The 6,609-nt window shown below is 45.3% G+C and overlaps 1 long non-coding RNA gene across 1 annotated transcript; it reads left to right on the top strand.

Annotated features, from left to right (window-relative positions):
- Positions 1 to 323, top strand: LOC118477989. Its single transcript, XR_004858730.1, has 2 exons — positions 1 to 132; positions 177 to 323. It is a non-coding gene; the product is annotated as an uncharacterized LOC118477989 (long non-coding RNA).
- Positions 324 to 6,609: the final 6,286 nt, after the last annotated feature.

The following is a 6,609-nucleotide window of genomic DNA, read 5'->3' on the forward strand; positions in this document are numbered from 1 at the left end:
GTGCGGTGTGGTGATATGGTAGGTCTGGAAAGTGGGATGTGTAGGTGCGGTGTGGTGATATGGTAGGTCTGGAAAGTGGGATGTGTAGGTGAGGTGTGGTGATATGGTAGGTCTGGAAAGTGGGATGTGTAGGTGCGGTGTGGTGATATGGTAGGTCTGGAAAGTGGGATGTGTAGGTGAGGTGTGCCATGGTGCTGGTAGGCCAGTGAGCAAGTGCAGATGAGAAATGCTAGCTAGCGTTGTTGCTGTGTATTCCGCCATGTTCTCTGCAGAATACAAAGGTTCCTATTTCTATGATTGAAAATAAAGATATTGTTGCCAAATGTTGGTGGTTTGGGTTTTCTACATGTTTATTTCACATCTTGATGGTGTTTCTTTTTCTTTTTTTCTTTTCCTGCGGGAGGTTGGAGGGCGCCTATGGGAGGAAGCCCTACTTGTTTTCTTTCCCTCTGTTGTTTCTATGTCTTTCTTTGTGGGATGTTGGCGGGTGCTCTGGTGTGGTTTGCTCCTTCTTTCCCATCAAACATCTATCGTTATTCTTATCTCTCCTCCTTCTTTTTTGTGTTTGTTGCTGTCTTGTGACACATCTACTCTTTGGCACTTATATGACCTTATTGTGTTGCAAGTGCCGTAAAACTCTGGGTGGTTGGCGGGTGCTCTGGTGTGGTCTGCTTCTTCTATCCTATCAAACATCTATCCTTCCTTATCTCCCCTTCTTCTTTTTTATGTTTGTTACTCTCTTGTAACACCTCTAATCTTCTGGCGCTCTTATGACCTTATGCAGTTGCGAGCGCCGTAAAACCTCTACTAAAACAAAACAAAACTCTTACTAAAACATCTAAAACTAAAACATCTATTGTTGTCCTTATCTCTCTTTTTTGTGTTTGTTGCTGTCTTGTAACACCTCAAATCTTCAGCACTTTTATGGCCTGATTGTGTTGCAAGTGCCATAAAACTTTCATAAATTAATTCTAGAACTGCAAATGTCTTTTTTCTTCCCAGCACAATGTGACCATTCTTGTATCGATGTACTGACTGCTCTTTACCCAGTGTCCAACTTTTCTTCCCCTCTGTTGTTTCTGTTTGTCTTGCTGTATTCGATCGTGTCATGTTGGACTATAAAGCAGAAGATTCTAGTTCGAATCCCAGATTGGGCATTTTTTAACTCGGATCGTTTTGTGAAAAATTTCCAAGGCTGTCAACCCATTTGGCACAGTCCTCTTGGAGTTAGAGATCCCAATTTCCAATGACCTCACACTACATGTACTGGTGTAGACAGGGGCGTGTGACACATACTTGACATGCACACGTACACACGTACACACATACACACATACAGCTTCCAACTTTGTCCCTGCCGTAGATGCTAGTCACTGTCTGCATGCTGCGCTGTCCGCACACTCGACGGCTCTAAACATTTGACGAAATGACACGGAGAATTCATATATTGTATTGTACTCCACACCCTGACGGGCTTAAACATAGATGATGGGTGGTTAGGCAGGTGCTCTGGTGTGGTTTGTTTCTTCTTTCCTATCATCAAACTCTTATCATCCTCATCTCCCCTTCTTTTTATGTTTGTTACTCTCTTGTAATTGTAACACCTCTAATATTCTGGCGCTCATATGACCTTTTGCAGTTGCAAGCGCCGTAAAATCTTTACTAAAACTAAAACATAGATGGAAATAAAGATGAGAGTAGAGACGTAAGAGTCCCGAGCAACCGTCACTGGGTACACCACGCAGCCGTCACTGGGAACACCACGCAGCCGTCACTGGGAACACCAGAGGCAGCTACTGGGGTCCAGACCGAGCTCTGTGTATACAGGACAGTCAGGACAGGCCAACCCGGAGTAGGACAAATGATGTACGTCTTCTCTCCACATCTCTCTATCATCTCTGTACATGAACAATTATTATAGCCAGAGGAGTAGGACAAAATTATGTATGTCTTCCCTCTACGTCTCTTTATCATCTCTATACAAAATATAGATCTATAGCTAGAGGAGTAGGACAAAATACAGACATCAACAAAAGTTAGGGACCACCTTGACAGACAGTCCTAATTTTTAAAAATATCCGAAAAAAAGACATCAAGGAATGTTTCAAAATGTTTTGCTGTGAAAGTGTTAATGAGTTGACAATGTGTACCCCAAAGTTTCCTAAAGGACAAAAACCACCACATGCAGCCCGGAAATCCTCGGGGAATTTTAGCCAAATTTGCTGTTTTTATGGACTAGTGCGCGACACCACGGACATTCCTCAGTTAAAATTTCTGGTGCACGTCATAAACGGACGCACGGTCTCGAACTGCGCTCACTGTGACGGCAATATAAGCCGCCGTTTGCGCAAAATCCAATACCGCATCAACATGCCACCAAGACGAAAGCTGGGAGACTTTGATCGAGCCAGAGCTATGGATGGCTGCAGGATCGAGTTGGAGCCCGAGAAGTTGCCAGAAGGCTTGCAGTGTCACACTCTGTCATTATCCGCCTGAGGCAGTGCCATCAAGCCACTGAATCAGTCCAAGAACGCCCACGAGCAGGTCGACCCGAGAAGACCACCCAGAGTGTTTGCAAGTGGTCCTTAACTTTTGTTGAAGTCTGTACACAACGTAGGCTTGTGTCCTCTCTCCACATATCTTTACATGATTACAGCCAGATGATACTGCATGGCACATGGAAGTCGCATGTGGAGAGGAAGCTGTACTGTATTGACTCGTGTGCAAATAGCCACCGACGTGTTCCTCTCACTCCCACAAACATCTCAGCGGAGAAGAAGTTGTACTGTATAGACTCGTGTGCAAATAGCCACCGACGTGTTCCTCTCACTCCCACAAACATCTCAGCGGAGAGGAAGTTCTACTGTATAGACTCGTGTGCAAATAGCCACCGACATGTTCCTCTCACTCCCACAAACATCTCAGCGGAGAGGAAGTTCTACTGTATAGACTCGTGTGCAAATAGCCACCGACGTGTTCCTCTCACTCCCACAAACATCTCAGCGGAGAAGAAGTTGTACTGTATAGACTCGTGTGCAAATAGCCACCGACGTGTTCCTCTCACTCTCACAAACATCTCAGCGGAGAGGAAGTTCCCTGAAGCAGAGAGGGCAACAATTGTCTTACTGTTGGCCACAGTCGGGCAGAAATGTGTTGACCTTTCTACTGCCGCGCGGAAAAATACTTTGAATGTACAGACAAGACAACTATATAACTTAATACAGTCCATGCCGGCTTTAAGCACGGTCGTCGGGAGAAAGCTTAAGCGTGCTTAAAGCCGAAGCGTGCTTAAGTGCGAAGTAGACATAATCCAGAGATTTTCATGTAGAAAATTTCCCGTGCTATTTCCCTTAGTTTGTAAGTTGGCCTATAGCGGTCCCGCAAAAGTGTGCACTGTTATTTAGACACCCGCCATGGTAGTTTTTGTTCGCTTGTTTGTTTTTGTTTTGTGGTCGAATGGGAAATGAAAACTTAATTTAGACCGCCAGTCACGATACAGCACACTAGGCCTACTGTAACACACTGCCTGTGTGTACCACTGCCCGCTGTGCCACTCATACCACCGCCTTCATCCCACCTCGCGCGTGATACACAATCAGGAATAATGGATAGCGAGGATCAAAGGTGAAATCGCAGCCAGCCTCCCTTTCTCGTCTCCCCGACTCTCTTTGTATTTTTTTTTGGTCGTGTGTAACTTTGCCCTAGGCCTAGGCTGGATCCTATGTCCGCGCGCGCGGCTGTGTGCATCTCTCTGCCTTCCTCTCCGCCCGTGTGAGTGTGTGTGTCCATCACTTGCGTTCTTTGTGTTTCTCTTGACACACTCCACTGCTGCGGTGTAGACTGTGTTCGAACTTCAATGGGTCATCATGAAAATATTGACTGTCTTGTAAATGAAGCGTGCTTGAAGCCGAAGTTCCCGTGCTTAAAGGCGTGTAATTTATATAGCAAAAATTCGGTAAGAGCCGTTTAGCGTGCTTAAGTCCGAAACGTGCTTACAGCCGGCACGGACTGTATAAGTACAACTGTACCATCCCCCCAGGAGCAGACGTTTTTTTGGTTTTTTTTGTAAGTGTTTTACGGCGCTCGCAACTGCACAAGGTCATATGAGCACGCGGGACACACCAAACATTTTCAGTTGATAGGAAATTTTGAATTTTTCCCAGGGAGAGAGTTACAGCATCCCAGCAGACAGAGCAGGGCCTGACATCTTCACCACAGACACCTGCCAGTAACAATAATTTACAATAGTAATAATAGTACAGGCAATAATTATTGTTATGATCATAATTTAATAAGGTAACAATTATCGTTTCTATTTACGCATTCTCCCACCACCAGCAAGCGCATGCACAGTTCTATAATCTAAACACTCAATGACGAAATCACGAAATGACTGCCCCAGCACTCAGCAGACTTGAGAACATCAACATGATCTGTGCTGTGGCGGTTCAACACTTGGCCGTGGTACGCAGCAGACACACATTTGATTTGCGAGTGGGAAGAAATTTTGTTCATAGAGTATCTCGGTCTGTCTGATTGTATCCCTCTCACTCTCTGCTGATTGTATCCCTCTCACTCTCAGCTGATTGTATCCCTCTCACTCTCAGCTGATTGTATCCCTCTCACTCTCTGCTGATTGTATCCCTCTCACTCTCTGCTGATTGTATCCCTCTCACTCTCAGCTGATTGTATCCCTCTCACTCTCTGCTGATTGTATCCCTCTCACTCTCTGCTGATTGTATCCCTCTCACTCTCTGCTGATTGTATCCCTCTCACTCTCTGCTGATTGTATCCCTCTCACTCTCAGCTGATTGTATCCCTCTCACTCTCTGCTGATTGTATCCCTCTCACTCTCTGCTGATTGTATCCCTCTCACTCTCTGCTGATTGTATCCCTCTCACTCTCAGCCCGCCTCCTAGATCTAGTTCTGTGTCAATGGTGACGTAATACATCAACGTTACACAATACAAAAACAGACGTACATCATGTAGCATTGTAACAATTGTATGTATCACTGAATTACTCATGAACATTCTCGTCTCCCCGTTCAACGACTGAACATCGACTGAACATTCTCGTCTCCCCGTTCAACGACTGAACATCGGCTGAACATTCTCGTCCCCCCGCTCAACGACTGAACATTCTCGTCCCCCCGTTCAACGACTGAACATCGGCTGAACATTCTCGTCCCCCCGTTCAACGACTGAACATCGACTGAACATTCTCGTCTCCCCGTTCAACGACTGAACATCGACTGAACATTCTCGTCTCCCCGTCCAACGACTGAACATCGACTGAACATTCTCGTCCCCCCGTTCAACGACTGAACATCGGCTGAACATTCTCGTCCCCCCGTTCAACGACTGAACATCGGCTGAACATTCTCGTCCCCCCGTTCAACGACTGAACATTCTCGTCTCCCCGTTCAACGACTGAACATCGACTGAACATTCTCGTCTCCCCGTTCAACGACTGAACATTCTCGTCCCCCCGTTCAACGACTGAACATTCTCGTCTCCCCGTTCAACGACTGAGTCCCAGCGAGAGAGAAAAGAACGGATGCCAAGGGTTAAATAGAACACAGTTTATTGATCTGAAAACAACACCATCAACAAGGTAAATATACAAACACACACTCATCAAGTCTGTGGTACACCAGCAACAAGGTATATGTGTTTCTAATTTGAGTTAGTAGAGTTTTACGGCCCCTGCAAAACACAATTAGGTCATGTAAGTGCTGAAGACTGGAGGTATTAGTCACGAGAGAGGAACAAACAAAGAAAAGATGGAGGCGAGATGAGGACGACAGTGGGACATGTCACTTCTGGTACCACTAACAGATTCAAGGGGGGGGGGGGGGGGAGATAATGATGATAATAATAATTTAATTATCAGTATAATAATGAAAATTATGATATGATTACATGTAGCAGTAAAATAAAGTAATAAAAATAATGATATAATTAATTATCGGTGCAGTATAATAATGAGAACAATGGTATGAGTATCAGTATAATAATGGAAATAGTGACATGATACCAGTATAATAATAAAATAACGGCATGATTATCAGTAAAATAATGAAAACAGTGATAAATATGATCATCAATATAATCATGAAAAATAAACAGCATTTGTCTAGCGCACACCCCCGCACTACAGCCAGTTGTTTACATTTTCCAACCTGTGTTGTCACCCCCAGCACACCATACACTAACTTACAGCACTCAGAAACATTCTCGGCTTGCCAGAAAGTACCGGGAGATGACAGGAGAAATAACAGAAGGAGAGACAAGACAAGCAAGTTCTTATTTCACACAGCACATCATCGTGACAACAGAAACATGGCGGGCCCGGAAGTCAGCAGCAGTAGCGTGGTGCAGCCTGGGAGACACAGCATGACGTGTACACACACAGCAGACAGAGAGGTACACAAGAACTGAAACGTCATAATATAGTATACTCCCGTCACTGTCAAAGCAGGGTACATCCACATCCACTCTCTCTCTCTCTCTCTCTCTCTCTCTCTCTCTCTCTCTCTCTCTCTCTCTCTCTCTCTCTCTCTCTCCCCTCTCTCCCCCTCTCTCCCCCCCCTCCCCCCCCCCCTCT

This window comes from Aplysia californica, unplaced genomic scaffold (genome assembly GCF_000002075.1).
Source record: "Aplysia californica isolate F4 #8 unplaced genomic scaffold, AplCal3.0 scaffold00324, whole genome shotgun sequence".
Classification (NCBI taxonomy): domain Eukaryota; kingdom Metazoa; phylum Mollusca; class Gastropoda; order Aplysiida; family Aplysiidae; genus Aplysia; species Aplysia californica.